General features: G+C 43.8%; 1 protein-coding gene across 4 annotated transcripts in view; it reads left to right on the top strand.

The window, feature by feature from the left end:
• Positions 1-17,559, top strand: part of PDE3A (phosphodiesterase 3A) — a 326,281-nt gene that overhangs the window by 246,733 nt on the left and 61,989 nt on the right. The gene's annotated exons all lie outside the window — the stretch shown is intronic.

Genomic DNA, 17,559 nt, shown 5'->3' with positions numbered 1-17,559 from the left:
CAGGCATCACCATTGACAAGGATCGTAGAACAGCTTCTTTCTTTCTTTTTTTGTAAGTGTTTTTTTTGGGGGGGGTTGCACTGCTAAGTGGCTACAACATCAACTGTGTTGGCAGCCTGGCCCCCATTTTGCATCCTCCACAGTGACCCATATACCCAGCATCACTCCAGGGCATTGAGGGGAGGGAATGCAGTCACCACAAAAAATAATGGTGAAGAAAATGTGGCGAAAATTCAGGAAAGTGTCCTTTGATTTCTAGGAGGTAAAGGACACTTCCTGAATTTTTGCCACATTTTCTTCACCATTATTTTTGTGTGTCCCCCATGAAAAAGGCCTCCATTTTTCTGCCTCATTCTCAGGGCGTTTTTAAATTTGTTTTGAATGTGAGTTGGTGGTGCTTTTGACCTTACCTAATCACTGTAAGGTGGCTGAGGTTACTGTCTATATTTTTCTTTCTATTGTACTTCTCACCATTGCTCTACAGCAGTGGTTCCCAAAGTGGGCGGTACTGATCCCTTGGGGGCGGTGGGATTGCATAGGGGGGGCGTTAAGAGGCAAGGGAGCGGCAGGGGGGCGCTAAGAGGCAAAGGGGGCGCTCGAGGTGGTCTTTTCCGAGAAGAAGGTCTTAAAACCCAGGGACATTTTTATGGGAGAAGGTAGTTTGGTCCCAAGCCATATAGGGGAAGAATCCACACATGTATTAATACCGTTTAAGAAGAGTCCTTTTAACGGTGAGTTGAAATGTTTCAAAAGCACCAAAACGCTAATGAAGAGACCCTGCTTGGTGTGCCCTGCCACGTTGGCTGCAAAACAGAGGCGTTCGCTCTCTTTTCCCTCCCTTGGCAAGCCTGTGGCGAGTGCCTCCCATTTAAAGGGGCCATGCGCAGTGCGGCCCCTTTTTCATTCTCAGCTCCTTAGCTTAGCTCCTGCACCCATCTGCCACTGCCGCTGCTCAGCCCAGGCACCCAGACCAGCAGGATCCAAAGGAGCACAGTCCCTTTAAATGGGAAGCACCCGCCCCAGGCTTGGTGAGGGAGGGAGGGAGGGAGGGAGGGAAAAGATGTAATTGGATTTTGAATAAATATTCAATAAATTGTTACTGTTTTGAATTTTATTATTATTATTATCTTCCTTAGTGGGGCGTTGAAAACCACTATTCTGAATAATGATTTTTATAGGGTAGGGTAGGGGGCACTGGGCATGAGTTTGTGGAACCAAGGGGGCGGTTACCTGAAAAAGTTTGGGAACAACTGGTATCCAGTCTCCCAGCTGCCTGCACTTCCTGATCTGAAAAGGCCTAAAGGGAAGAATAAATTTATGATAACTTCCCCTGGTCAGGAAGTGCAGGAAACCAAGGAGGCCACAAGCTGTCAGAGAGATAATTGTACAATGAAAGACAAGGACACTCTCACACACACTTCTCAACCATCTCATCAGTAAGGTAAGCCCAAGAACCCTGAACCAGACCCATGATAATTTCTTTGAAATTTCTTCTCCTTTGAATTTCTTTTCAAAAGCAATTTTCTTTTCTGGCAAATTGAATGAGAATGGTTGAAATTCCCATGGGAGAAATTTTCTGCACAGCACTAGATTATTATAGTTCTTAGCACATTTTCTATATCAGGTTTGATGGGGTTGTGCACCCATTTAGTCTCTAGGCAATTATGTTTTTTCGCTAGCTTCCCATTATACACAGAACACTATTTCATAAAAAAAAACATGAGCCTATGAATCTTTGAGGTGGGTGAGTGCCTGTTATTTCCCTCCTCGCCTGCCCCACCATGATCTATGATAGGGGCTAATAAACTGTGGTGTGAAACTGATATCAAAGTAGAGAAATCAAGCCTCGTAGGAGAGGAAAGGGAGTAGGGTGACAATTGGTGAAAGATAGTTAGGATCTGATGATCAGAATGTACTTGTAATGAGGGTGATATAATGTGGGAAATGGGTTTTCTTTAGATTGGAAATGCTCCCCTCCCCTCGTCCATTGGGACAAAACAATGAAACAAAAAGGAGGCCTGTATTTATTTCTCTAGTTAGCTCACTGGGCTGAAGTTCTCCTTGACTGCACCCATTGCCCAAGTTCTCCCAAGGAAGACTTAGGCAATGGGTGTAGTATCGTAGAATCATAGAATAGCAGAGTTGAAAGGGGTCTACAAGGCCATCGAGTCCAACCCCCTGCTCAATGCAGGAATCCACCCTAAAGCATCCCTGACAGATAATAGATAATAGTTCATGAAAGAGTTTATAACAATTTCAACTATGAATGACATGGATATACTATCAGATTTTAAAAGCCTTGAAATAATAATAATAATAATAATAATAATAATAATAATAATAATAATAATAATAATGAGAGGGCCTTCTCGGTGGTGGTGCCCGAATTTTGGAATGATCTCCCCAACAAGTCCTGCCTGGAGCTTACACGACTATCTTTTAGACAACAGGTCAAGACTTTTCTCTTTTCCCAGGCATTTAGCAGCATGTGCTGAGTTTTAATCGACCCTGGATCTGTATTTTAGGTTTGGCTGATAGCTCAAAGTTGGTTTTAGATGTATGTTGTCTTTGGGCATGCAGGCTCTCTGCTGTATGTTTTTATGGTTTTAAATTGTGTATATCGTTTTTGAGGGCTTAATCTTTTGTAAACTGCCCAGAGAGCTTTGGCGATGGAGCAGTATAGAAATATAATTTGTTGTTGTTGTTGTTGTTGTTGTTGTTGTTATATATATTCCTTTTACCACCTTTCAAGAACAAAAGACTTCCCAAGGCTGAATAGACATTTGGGATACTATTTGAATGTCTTGCTGAATGATTCAGCCTCGCAGTCCTGCTGAGTAAGTTTAAAATGACTAAAAAATAAATAAATCATACCTTGGTTCTGTTGACTGTGTTTGGCCCTGCCCATAGATGGAATGCTGTCCCACCCGACACATTTCTTAGATTGGAATTTGGCCCTTGGACTAAAGAGGGTTAACCACCCCAGTATTCAACAATGTGGAATAATGGCTCTACTTTCAACTCTGTCTGCAGATGTAGTGAGGCTATATGCTCTTTGGCAAGAATTTAAATACAGCAAAAGGGGGGGGGAATTGAGCCCCTGAATCTTAGGAACAAACCCCATACAACAAGGAAGTCAAACTTCAGAGGCTTCCTACAGGTAGGATAAGCTAGTTGTGAGGGGGGAATTGAGGGGAAATCTGAAGTTTCTCTTTATTTGTGGGGTCAGGATTTCAGTCAGTCTCCTTTGGCTTTGGAAAAGATGGCAAATCTATGTGAAAGCTGACAGTAGTATCAAAAGTTTATTTTCCCTCTCCAAATATATGGTAGCCCATCACTGGTTCCTCTCTATTCGGCCCTGGTTAGGCCTCATCTAGAGTATTGCCTCCAGTTCTGGGCTCCACAATTCAAGAAGGATGCAGACAAGCTGGAGTGTGTTCAGAGGAGGGCAACCAGGATGATCAAGGGTCTGGAAACAAAGCCCTGTGAAGAGAGACTGAAAGAACTGGGCATGTTTAGCCTGGAGAATCATAGAATCATAGAATAGCAGAGTTGGAAGGGGCCTACAAGGCCATCAAGTCCAACCCCCTGCTCAATGCAGGAATCCACCCTAAAGCATCCCTGACAGATGGTTGTCCAGCTGCCTCTTGAATGCCTCTAGTGTGGGAGAGCCCACAACCTCCCTAGGTAACTGATTCCACCGTCGCACTGCTCTAACAGTTAGGAAGTTTTTCCTGATGTCCATCCGGAATCTGGCTTCCTTTAACTTGAAGAGAAGAGAAGATTGAGGGGAGACATGATGGCATTCTTCAAATACTTAAAAGGTTGTCACACAGAGGAGGGCTGGGATCTCTTCTCGACCATCTCAGAGTGCAGGACACGGAACAATGGGCTCAAGTTACAGGAAGCCAGATTCCGGGTGGACATCAGGAAAAACTTCCTGACTGTTAGAGCAGTACGACAACGGAATCAGTTACCTAGGGAGGTTGTGGGCTCTCCCACACTAGAGGCATTCAAGAGACAGCTGGACGACCATCTGTCAGGGATGCTTTAGGGTGGATTCCTGCATTGAGCAGGGGGTTAGACTCGATGGCCTTGTAGGTCCCTTCCAACTCTGCTATTCTATGATTCTATGAAACATGACTGGGTCAGATAAGTGGCCAGGTGTCAGGGATGCTTAAGGGTGGATTCCAAGATGGCCTTATAGGCCCCTTCCAACTTTACTATTCTATGATTCTATGACAGATGAGCTGACTGATAAAGCATTGTTTCAAAAGCTAATCTGCGGGGAATAATTTATATAAACGTTCTCGTTTTTAGAGCTGAGTTGAAATTTCTCAGAAGACAGGCTGCTGTTCTGAGATTTCCCCCCCCCCCTTCCTCAGAAGACAAAGGCCACTTTGCAGAATTTGCTCCATTGTCTTGGACTGGCCACCTTCCCCTCAACATGCACAGACAGACTATACCCCATAACAATGCTAAGCCTGGGAGACTGGAGGAAGCAAAATGGTGGTTTGGCTTCCAGCGTTAACAGCAAAAACTAACGAATATTCAGAGAATAGAAAGAGGCTGTACTATTTCCGTTGCTAAGGGTAGAGCCCCGCCCTCAAGAAACTGTTGAAGAATTTCCCCTCCCTACGGAGAAAAAAATGGGTGAAATGCCACCCCCTTTTTCTGGTCACAAATAGGGTGGCTAATTTTAAGAGGACATCTGCACACACCTTTAGAAATCAATATGACAAATCTCCCTCCTCCCAAATCTGGGAATTTATTATTAGTTTTCCAAGACACGATACTGATGTGACCATAGAAGCCATAATTCTTTGAATTCTTCTTCCATGCAATAGTTGTATACCAAACAACCTTGTTCCCTTTGGACACACAGGAAAGTGTCTTATACTAGGTCAAACTATTTGTCCATCTTGCACAGTTATTGTTGACCCTGAATGACATCTGCTCTCCAAAGTCTCTGGCAGAGACCTTTCCCACCACTTGCTTCCTGATCCTTCCTGAACTGGTATTCCTTGGCCCCTTAAACTGATCGCAGTCCTTAAGGTGCCCCACAAAGTTTCTCCTCTCATTGACATCATTGAAATCCCAGCAAAACAGACAAATTCCAGTTCTCGCACAGAAAGCTAGAGCGTTGAAATGTTCATGAACGTTCTGTGGCATCACACCAGTTCTACCACTCTGTGCGGGCTCCAGTTTGGGCACTGAAAACAAATTGCGGGCTGGATCATGTGTGCAGAGGTAGCTTTTGCTCTGCAATTCTATGGCCATAGCTAGACCAAAGGTTTATCCCTGGATCGTCCAGGGGTCAAACCTGTTCATCTAGGTGACACACAAGGGATCCAGTGCTCAGGCAGGGGCAAACCCTGGATTATTATTATTATTTATTTATTTATTTATATAGCACCATGATCCCAGGATAAACCTTAGGTCTAGCTGTGGCCTATGTCTGCATTCTTGAGCCACTATTTAACACCTGCTCCTGAAGGAGCACCTTCTCTGATACGTTCCTGCCCGATGGCAAAGATTGTCTTTGGAGGTGTGATCGGTGGCTGCCGTGGAAAGATCTTTCTCGGTAGTGCCTCTCCCCGCCCATCTGTGGAATGCCCTTCTCATGGAGATCTGCCTGACATCTTCATTGTATATGTTTAGATGTCAAATTAAAACCGTCGTCTTCCAGCACGCATTTATTATTTTCTCTTTTGCGCTGATTATTTTACTGCTGGTTCCTTAGCGTTTTGACGTTTAATTGTATTATTTTGGCACTTGCATTGTTGCATTATTGTTTGTTTGGTTTTGGTTATTTTGTTGTTGCTTGGTTTTATGATTGTAAACCACCCTGAGAGCATTTGCCAACTGGGCAGCGTGCAAAAATAAATAGCAGATCCCATAAGGCCGCCACAGCTATATTGACTCTCTGGGTTCAGAAACAATTCACCCCTGAGTAACATTTACTAAGGAATAGCTGCAGGAGCAGGCTGTGTCTGTCATGTCTTATTTCTGGGCTTCCCATAGTCGACTGGTTGGCTACTCTAGGAAACAGGAGGCTGCTTTAGATAAGCCTTTGGTCTTATCCCACAGCGCTCATATTTTCTTAAGACCGTGAGTTTCACCACCATCAGCCTGCCTTCCCAAGAGATCCAAAGCATAGCCTTTCCCAGAGATCTTCAAAGCCCGGGTGCTGAGGGAAAGGGAACAATCAAAATTATTGACAGAAGGAAAACATGGGATGTGTGGACTCAAAAAAAGGTACACATGCTAATTATATAAATATATATGGAGGGAATTTGGCAAATAGACCAGAATTATTTCCAGGGGCAGGGAGGAAACGGGTTATCAGATGTTGATCACACAACTCAGAAAAGAAGTAATCTTCTTTGAACAAACATGACAGAAAGAGATTCTTAGGAGATGATAAATGATTGTGGTTGGAAACCACCACGTGAAGTCATTATAACTATGGTCAGAAACACTGTGGAAGTTGTTATGTTACTCATCACCAGAGGTGGGAGGGAGTAGGTGAGCGAGTGTGTAAAAAATGGCCAGATGACTTCCTTCTTCCGTTGTCATGGTTCGTAGACCTGTAGAGCAGGGAAGGGCAGAAGGTTGATCTCCTGATGTTTTGGACTTCAGCTCTCAGAAACCCCTGCCAACACGGCCAATAGTCTGGAATGCCTGAGGCCTTAGCTAGACCTAAGGATGATCCCAGGCAAATGGAGGGGGTTGTCCCTGCCTGCTCCAGGGATCCCCTGTGTGTCATTTGGATGCACAGGGATGATTCCGGGATGATCCCGGGATATAGGGCTGGTCTAGACATGGCCGGAGATGAAACCCAAAACATTTGGAGCTCTACTTTCTTCCCACTCCTGTTGTGGAGTTATCTGTACAGGGCCTCTGTACAGAAAGATATATTTGATTCCGCCTGATGCAATTTCTCCTTTCACAAACAGTATTGTAAAATCAGTATGTGGTTTCTTAACTCGATGATGAATCAATGTTGTTGATACTGCCAAGAAAGAAAAAAAGATTGTTTTAAGGTGGATTTTATTACAAGAAAAAATACAGTTCTTCCTTACCTGCCTTTTAGTTTGTTCATTCATTAATTTATTCATTTGTTTGTTTGTGTTAAGACGACATCATATTAATTACGAGGCATGCAGTAACTCAGTTGCAATACGTTGTTAGTTATATATCAGAATTTGCAACTTTTTGATGGCAAGACCTTTTAGGAAAGCTGTATGAGACAGACAGCTAGTTTGTATTTTCGAATGCTGTGGCACATTTTGTTGGGTTCCAAGTGTTTTATTAATAGTCTCAAGTGTGTGTGTGTGTGTGTGTGTGTGTGTGTGTGTGTGTTTATAAAATATTCAGGTTTGTGTGTTTCTTTTTGTATTTTCTTTTCTCAGGTAATTATATCATTTTTAGAGCGCATTCTAAAACAGGAGCGGGTAGCATTTCCCCCCCTTTAAGGGCACAATCCTATGCATACTTAGATGGGGGGGGGGAAGCCTACAACTCCCAGCGTGCCCCAATCATTTGTAGGATTTTTTTCAGTCTAAACTTGGATAGGATTGCATCCTAAATCTCTTGAGCACTTCCATTCAGGAGAGCAGTTCTTACATACTAGACTTCCACTCTAAACAGAATCAGTATCCCTAATAGAACAGAAACATAGCGCTGCAATGTACAGACAATTAACTGGTTAAATTAATCAAGGTGATGATGATGGTGATTAATCTTTATATACTATTAGTATTATAATTAATTAATTAATTAATTAACATTTATATACTGCTTTATTTGTTAAAAACAACAACAACCATCAACATTATTTCTGATTTACTAAAAAGATTACTGTCAGTTAATCGGGCAGCAGATTGCTCCATTTAAATATATTATTTATTTATTTATTTATTTATTTATATAGCACCATCAATGTACATGGTGCTGTACAGATTACACAGTAAATAGCAAGACCCTGCCGCATAGGCTTACAATCTATATAATAGGGGGGGAAAACAACTGTAGTTGACAAGTATTGCCCTTAAAAAGAGGCATCACTTCCTGCATAGAAGAAGCCGAAATGCCTCTTCTAAGGTGAAGGGCATGGTTCGACGGGGTAATATCCCGGGGATCGATTTTTTCTCGCTTTTTCCGCGGTCCCAGGATAATCCCGAGATCATCCCGAGACGTGTGGGCAGCCATCCCGATATAGCCCTAACTCCTCATGAGTAAACACAAGGAGCCGAGAACCGGGCACAGGGCACAGAGCTCTGCATGCGCTCCGTACCCATTGGGGGTTGGGGGAAGTAGATTCGGGGCTTTTTTAAAACAACACCACCACCTACCTTTGGGTGCAACGGGCTTAATCCCAGCTGAGTGGGTATAGGATTGTATAGTCTCAATCAATAAACAGAGGCATAGGAAAACTTACAGATACACACACACACACTATTCCTATGATTTAAATTTTAAAATATAATCTGGTTTCTATGACAAATATGGGTGCTGGTGGATGAGGTTGGTGAAAGGAAAAAGACAGGACAGTTGAAATGAGCTGTGAAAGAGGGACTTTTTCTACTACACCATTAAGAAAATTGTTGCTCCCTCTGATGCTGAAGATTTCTTCTTTTTTAGAAGTTTCATCTGAAAAGGAGCGGGACATTTGGATCTGACCCCCACCCTGTTATTTCCATGTTTATGTGCGTGAGTTTTACACATGTTCCCTTTCAAAGGAAAGCATTAGTGGACAGCTGTAATTAACATTCTGCCGTCCCACTGCTGTGCCAATTTTTGTCGTCCTCTTAAACAGAAATTAAAATGTCATACTGAAACTACTGTAGTGTTGACGGGAATACAGGGAAGCATTTAATGAATACAACCATCCACCTAATACTCACCCATTTTTGGGAAACTCCAGCCTCTGCATTTAGGTACAACCACTAGTCTCATGACAGCAAATGATGTCTCATATCTATCTTGCCTTCAACATAATGAAACAACTCTGAAAACACCTTTTATAGGAGAGCTAGCCACTGAAAGGCGAGTGTGATGGAGCAATGACCTGCTGGAACAGTCTTAGGGTTCACTTTATTTTATTAATTTTATTTATTTATTACATTTATATTCCGCCCCCCATAGCTGAAGCTCTCTGGGCGGTTTACAAAACAACAACCAGAGTTCATCATCTAGTATGCATCCTGCATCCTTTACTTATGTTGTGTGGGAGAGGGACTTCCAGGTCACTCTCTACAGCTTGGGTGCACAACTTGTGGCCCTCCAGATGTTTTGACCTACAACTCCCATCATTCCTCACCATTGGCTATACTGGCCTTAGCTGATAGGAGTCAAAGGGCCACAAGTTGCCCACCCCTGCTCTAGAGCAGCCTGCCCCGACCAGTGCCCTCAGGTTGTTTTGGACTACATATCCCATCAACACTGATGGGTGGGGATGATGAGAGTTGTAGTCAACACCTCTGGAAGGCACCAGGTTGGGAAGGGATGGACTAGATCTTGCTTAAAATCATAGTGGTCTGTGCCCCTTTCTGAACACTACGTGCTTGTATCTCCCCATGGTGGGTCCACCCTACAACAATCACGTGTTGTATTCCAGGTTGCAGCCTGGGAGTCACTCCCGCTGAACTTAATGGGACTTAATTCCGAGTAGAGATGCATAGGATTTCACCACGTGCTGCATGCATACAAATGACACCGGCTGAAATTCCCTTTTCTATGCAACTGTTAAAGTTACAGGAGCCCTGTCCTCCTTTCCATAGGGTCGCCCTAAGCAACTTTGCTTTTCCTCCCTTCCCTTCTGTCTTCCTACATCAGAATTTACTGCTGAAGCCATTCCACACACACTTCCCTGTCTCTCCCTGCCCTCAGATAACGCCATTAAGGCAGCATATTTTTCTCTTTCTTTTCTTTTTTCAAAACTGCGTATGTCTTACACATAAGTGGTTGTGAAAGCAATGCTTCTGTGGAAAAACTCTGGAGCAGCAGTAAACTTTTATTAATTGAACGGAGCCCTTAAGAAGTAGCTGGAAAGATTTCCAACGCGCAAACAGAACTGGCGGGTTGCACTTATTTATACTTTTCTGTTACAACTCCTTTTTTTAAAAAAGAAACAAGATGTAGAGAGGAGAAAAAATGAAGAGTTTACACCAAGGCAGAATTGTAAAATAATCAAAGAACTGTTTTGTTTTGTATGCAAGGATTTGGGTTTTGGGGCTGTCCTAGGACATATTCAGATGCCTAAGGCAGAAAATTCTAAATAGAAGTCCTTCAGCTATTTAATATTGGGCTCAATCCACCACAAAGATCTGCTTGAGTTCATTTTAACAAATTTCTATCCTGCTTTTTGGGGTATTGACCTTCCCGCAATGGCTTACAAACCAATTGGTAAAACAACAGTATAATAAAATAGGAAAGGAAAGGAAAGGAACCTCTTGTGCAAGCACTGAGTCATTACTGACTCTTGGAGAGGGACGCCAGCTTTCGCTGACGTTTTCTTGGCAGGCCTTATAGCGGGGTGGTTTGCCGTTGCCTTCCCCGGCCGGTATTCCCTTTCCCCCAGCTAACTGGGTACTCATTTTACCGACCTCGGGAGGATGGAAGGCTGAGTCGACCCAAGCAGGCTGCCTGAAACCAGCTTCCGCTGGGATCGAACTCAGGCCATGGGGATCGAACTCAGTTTCAGCTGCAGAAACTGCTGCTTTACCGCTCAGAACGACCATATAGATTAACATTAAAATAACAGCAGCAGATGAAACCATTATTAAAACACGGTACGTCCAAATCACCCCAGAGTAGAGATAGATGAACCACCCCTTGCCTGCCCCATGCTCCCAACCCCGGCCAGTTACCCAACCCCAGCAACGGGCACGAACCGCCGGGCAGCCCGAGTTCAGCAAGCACTGGAGTCCACGGACAGCTGTCCGAGCCCAGCGACTTCTCACTGGGCTTCGAGCCCCAACCTGTGCCATCTCTACCCCCCCCCCCCCAGAGCAGCCTGGAATAAAAAGAGCTTTTAAGGGCTCCTCTAAGATCCAGCAAGAAGTGAGCCATTCACATCTGGAGAGGTGGGTGGTATTTGCACAGATCTGGATTCGCCAAAGACAAGAACCTGTCCCTGGTATTTCACAACCTAATATTTCACACCAGTGGACTATTATGGGCATGTCTAGACAGGGCGATATCCCAGGGATCATCCTGGGATCGTGCCTGTGCGTCCACATGATGCACAGGGGATCCCGGGAGCAGGGAGGGATGATCCCTCCCTTTCCCCAGGATATCGCCCTACCCTTTAATCCTGACTTTTCCTGTGGTCTCAGGATGATCCGAAGACCGCAGGATGTGTGGCCGGCCGACCCGCTTTGTCTCAGCTTCTTGTGAGTAACCACGAGGAGCCAGAAACCGGGCAGGGAGCTCCTGAGGGAGTGGATGGGGGGAACGGGAATATATATATATATATATATATATATATATATATATATATATTTAAAAAACACTGTACTTTTGCACAGGAGCACTCCTGGGCTCATTTATGCTGATCAAAAAACACAAAATGGCAGGCGCGACATCCTCCATCCTCCCGGGACGTCACACGCTGCGTGTAGACAAAGGGGGAGGATCTTGCGATCACCATATTGCGAGATGCTCCCCCCTCCCTCCTGGAAAGCTGGGAGGTCTAGACATGCCCGGTACCAATGGATCAGGGCAGAACAGTAGGCAATTGCTACAGGCAACATCCGAACAATTTAGATCTTCCTCTGCTTTTCCCATCCCTCGGAAGCCTGGAAGATAAGGACACTTGAGAGACCCAATAGACTCTGCTGTGCAGAATATTCCTTCAATCTTGGTTTCAGTTTGGCACAGTTTGACTTTGCCAAAAATTCTTGTCATTTCAGTTCCCTTCATTCCCCAGGCTGATGTTGGTTCTTGGTGCCCTTTTCCTTCTATGCCCTTACTGGCCTTGGTCTATTTAAATAAATAGGGTGCACCACCTTCAGGTGGTGATGAGGGGGTATTTACTGTGAGATCAGGTGGCCGGTGGGTGGTCTATCTATATTTCCTTTTTTCTTTTGCTTAAGATTAAGCCAAGACCAGCTCACAGCTGCGTCATGTGAATGAACACTTCAGATGCCTCCTAGAAATGTTGTTGTTTACTCTTCTTTTCCAGGTACATAGGAAAAAGAAATGGCTTCTCCCTTTTATGCTTGGTACCAGACATAAGGGAAGGGGACACCATCCTGGGCAGTCTTTGAATTACCAGATTGTCCAGTATGAAAGAAGGTCCCTGGCCATCCTAAGTCAGAGGAAATAGGGCCAGGGGATATAGGGAAGGATTAGGAAATAGAGGGGTTGAGATTTGCAAGAAGGAACGGCTTGGAGGAATGACCCTGAGAGGAGAATAGAAACTGGGAAAGAGAATTGGCAGAGAGGTGAGCTGCATGACGCCTGAAGGCACACCTTGATATGATGGAAGCAGTCAAATCTTGGGCTTCAGGCCCTAGGAATAAGCTGCTGTCATTTGGAAAGATACGTGCAGACAAGCTTGGGTTACCTCGTCCCGCCTGCTGTTCAGTTTATAAAGATACTGGCCTCATCTTCACCTGCAGCCCTTTTACAACAGAAGAGGGCTGCTTCCAAACGTTCCCCGTTTCTGTGATCGGCGCTCACGGGGCACACACGACCGATGTTTACCACAACGACAGGAGTGCCGTTGCAGGAGCATGTGTGCCCCATTGTGGTGCATGTGTTTTGGTAGAAGTGGGTGAGGCTAGGGAGATGAGTACAGGAAACAGGGTTGTTGTTTTCTATGACTCGTGAGGCCTGCACAGCACGCAGCAATACATGGGGTGGATATTAACTCTGTTGAATATGCGCTCTTGCGCAGAGATAGGTTCGTATTAAAGAAAACACAAGCATACTCAGGGGTAGAACACGCCGATACCCATGCACACACCCCTCACAGCTGATTGGCTGTTCCCTGAGCCCAGAACTTGCGGTGAACAGCAATGACCTTGCAAAGGGGGGGGCACACGGCTAACGTTCTTTGGAATGGACATGGGAGAGCCGGAAAAAATGCGACAAAAGCAGTCAGGGATATTCCAGGAAAACTGAAAGGTAGAGACAAGATCACTGCGGGAGCAGGTGAACGTCATGTGCCTCCTTAGTGACAACCGCGATAAGATCCTGCAATAAACGTCTGGTATGGACTCCCTCGTAATGTAACAGTTTGTTTGGTACCTATCCGATCTCCTTGCTCCTTTGTGGGAGGCCCAAACTTTGGGGCTTTAAGAAGAAGGCAGATACCTACTTCCGTCCAGAAGCCTCGCGAAAACACCACGTGTGTTAAGCCTCCTTTGAGCTTTTTAGGGAAGAAAAGCACAGTTTAGAGGTTTGCTGCGACACTGCTAAGGCTTTGGCTTAGAGCTCTGCAGTTTTTAGAAGAATTATTTTAGAACCTTGAGCCATAAAAAAAGTGATCCCTTTTGCTCTTCTTCTGACCAAAAAACTAGGTTTTGAGGGATGAGGTGGTGTGGGAGAAGGAAGGGGGAGGGGGAAGATTTTCTCTCTGGTTTTTTTTTTTTTTAAATGCCTGCTGACATCAACAAAATCTCCAAATGGTCTTTCAGGGCTTTGCAGAGAGACAGGAGCCTTTTATTCCAGTTCTCCCATGGGCACCATTTGTTTGTATTCCCAGAAGTGGTCTAAAACGTTTTCTAGCAGTACCGGCAGCAGACTGGTGACCTTGCATCCTTAGTCAGCAACTAGCTTTTCTGGGTGGCCGCTTTCACAAGGGAGGAAGGCACCATTTAAGTCCATAGTCCCACACCTCCTCTCTGAAGAACGGCCTGATGCAAGCACCTATGAGGCACAGCAGCTGTGCTCATCCACACTCTTCCCCTGAGCATTCGGCATTGCAATTCAAGAGTCGTGTTCAAGGGGCCACTTTGGGGCCCAAGGACAGCCGCTGGCGCACCTCTACCTTATGTATACATGTGCCTTTTAGAAAGACTGCTTATTAGCGAAGGCACACATCTGTTTGTTTTCATTATTGTTATTCTAATTCATGCACAAAAAAAAAAAACCTGTACAGATTCAATGGAGCTCTCCAGAATCTAATTACGAAGAAACCAGATGTCTTTTTGACAGCTAAAAAGCCCCCAAAGTGCACATCATCGCATATGCTATAGTGAATTATAAAGAACCTGGAAGCCCTGTACTGAGTCAGATTCTTTCCTCCTCCTCCTCCCCACCCCCAGTTTCCCAAAGCTGCTTACTACATATCCTCCCCTTAAGATGGGAAATTCTTCCACTTTACAAGTGAACACAAGAACATAAGAAGATCCCTGCTGGATCAGACCAAAGGTCCGTCTAGTCCAGCACTCCGGTCACACAGTGGCCAACCAGCTGTCAACCACGGACCAACAAAGCAGGACATGGTGCAACAGCACCCTCCCACCCATGTTCCCCAGCAACTGGTGCATACAGGCTTACTGCCTCAGATACTGGAGGTAGCACATACCCATCAGGGCTAGTGGCCATTGATAGCCTTCTCCTCCAGGAATTTATCCAACCCCCTTTTAAAGCCATCCAAATTGGTGGCCATCATTACATCTTGTGATAGTGAATTCCATAATTTAACTATGCGCTGTGTGAAGAAGTCCTTCCTTTTATTTGTCCAAAATCTCCCACCTGTTGCCTCACATTGCTCATCTCTGAAGTGGGAAGATGTGAATGTCAGGTGTGACAGTGTTTCAGGGTAGCTGCAGGAGGGAGGGGATCCTCTCCTCTGTGTGCCAGGCACCCTGCATTTTTACCAAGATGCACGATTTTGCCCGTCTAGGCATGGCTTTGGGGAGGGGGAAGGAAGGAGCCCGGACGCCCAATAGGAAGCAGCATGAAGGAGTTTTCGTGGTCTCCTCCCTTCCCTGGGACCACCCCCTTTTCAGCCTTTCCACACTCTTTCCGAGTGGGGAGAGGTAGACAATGTGGCAAGAACCACATCAACTACGAGGTGGGGAAAACAGTTTCTGGGAACCAAGGTCAGAGCACTGGCTCCAAGCTCGGTTCCCAGAAACTGAAAAATCTTATGGCTGTCTAGAGAGTATCTAGTGGCCATAGGATTTTGCCCTAAGGAGTGAAAAAAAGAGTGGATGTTTTCCATGTGTGGGGTGCTGTTTTCTAGAGATCCAAGGACTATTATTTATTCCAGATTAGCCGATCTGGAATTTTTTCGAAAGGTGATTTTGTTGAACAGAGCTGATATGTTGACAGTTTTATTACTGAAACTATCTATTATTGTTGAATGTATGACAGGATGAGGGCAATTTCTGTGATGGAATAATAGCATAGCAGTAACTTTGGGGGGGCATGAATTGGGTGCTGAATGCAGCTGCACACTTATTAAGTGTTGATTCAGAGGAATATAAAACATTCTACCCAGATCATCTATATGCAGTGTTTTCCTTTCCTTGGTGGAAAACGGGGCATCTCTTGGAAGCATTAATTTTCTTTTAGTTGCTATCGCTCAAAAAATTGAAGAAGTTTTAGAAGCAGCTGCAAACATGAAATATTGTAAAATGAATTACTGATGATTAACCATCTTAAATCTAAGGTTATGGTTTTTTTCCAGAAGAAGGTTAAAGCATAAATGGCAGATTAACAACCATCCCATTGAACAAGTTTCATCCTTTAGATACTTGGGTATAACATTCCATTCTTCTGGCTTATGGAGTTTGCAAACTAAAAATGCAATTGAGAATGCACAGAGAAGCATCAAGGCTCTCCTCTGCTTTTTCTATACGAAAGGAGGCCAATATATTCCCTCAGCCATTCAAGTTTTCAAGGCGAAGGCCATCTCCCAGATGTTGTATGGATCACAGTTGTGCGCATACAAAAATTTTGCCCCCTTTGAAGTCACTCAGACTAAATTTTTGCGTTCAGTTTTTGGGAGTCCCAAGTTGTGTTCCAAATGTAATTGTCCGTTTAGAGACAGGGCAAATTTCTATTGAGGCCCGTATATGGATCCTTAGGATTCATTACTGGCTGAAACTGATTTTCTCCCCAGTGGGCCTGGCCCCACTGACATTAATTGATACATTCAAGACAAAATTGAAAACTACGCTATATGAAAAACTGAGAGTTCTAGGCTTCTCACCAAATGCCCTAGTTGCTCTTGGTTATGAAAAAGCTAAAATGACAATTCAACAACGTATTTGGGATATAGAATTGCAAAATCATTTGAGTTTGGCTTCAAGGTATCCTGAATTTAGAGATAATGGGAGGATATTTGCTTATGCAAAATATCTGGTGGACTTGAATATTCCTAAATTCAGGAAAGCTTTCACTCTGGCCAGGTTTAACGTTCTACCTTCAGCCCTTTTGGATGGAAGGTTTGGAAATGTACCCTACCAAGAACGGGTATGTCCCTGTGAGATGGGTAAAGTGGAAACAGTAGGCCATGTTCTGCTGTATTGTTCCTTTTATCAAGATCTACGCCAAACATTTATAACCTCTATCTTGCAGCGAATTCCCAGTAGATCAGATGAATATTACATAAAACATCTTCTATCGGATCAGAATCTTCAGGTTACTCTAAAAGTGGTCAGTTTTTGTGCGGCTGCCATAAGCCGATGGAAATTAATGTTGAAGAATTTTATTGCACCTTAGGCTGAGACTGCCGCGTTTTATGGATTTTATGTATGTATTTTATTGTATATTGGGGTTTTTAATATTATTGTGATGATATTTTCTGTTGTGCTGGTCTATGACCGAAATAAACAAACTAGGACTATAGTATGACCCTGCCTAAATATAGAAGAGCCTTTACATTAGTGAGATTTGATGCTTTACCCTCTAAGCTCTTGGATGGAAGATTCCAGGGAATTCCAGTCCAAGATCGACTTTGTCCCTGCAATAATGGGGAAGTAGAAACAGTGGGCCATGTACTTCTACATTGCTCTTTCTATCAGGATTTATGCAGGGATTTTATTTTTCCCATTTTATATAATTATCCTGGTAGGACTGACAGTTTTTATATTTCTTTGCTTCTCTCCGATAAGATACCACATATTATGAATAAAGTGGCCAAATTCCATGCAATTGCTATAACTTGCCGTAAACTTTTAACCATTGATTGCAGCCTCTGATTGTGTGATACAATTTCTTAGCCTGAGACTGCCGCGTTTTATTTTATGTATGTATTTTATTGTATATTGGGATTTTTAATATTATTGTGATGATGTTTTCTGTTGTGCTGGTCTATGACTGAAATAAACAAACTAATATTGCTTTCATATTCATCATGATAATTCAAAATTTAATTTACTACAAACAAGAAAATACATGCCCATGTACAGTGTATAAAATATATCTTAAGCAGCTTCATAACAATGAAAATTAATAGTGTGCCAATGCTTCCCCCTCGCTCCCCGGCTCCATTATAAAAGGAGACCAATTTTTTAGAAACCCTTCTTTATGCTGTATCTCGACATCGTACCATTTTACATATCTTGGAGAATCATGCTATTTCCCTTCCAT

The sequence above is a fragment of the Elgaria multicarinata genome, chromosome 9 (genome assembly GCF_023053635.1).
Source record: "Elgaria multicarinata webbii isolate HBS135686 ecotype San Diego chromosome 9, rElgMul1.1.pri, whole genome shotgun sequence".
Lineage (NCBI taxonomy): Eukaryota > Metazoa > Chordata > Lepidosauria > Squamata > Anguidae > Elgaria > Elgaria multicarinata.
Note: the sequence above shows the minus strand (reverse complement) of the source record. Positions and strands in the feature narration are given on the sequence as shown.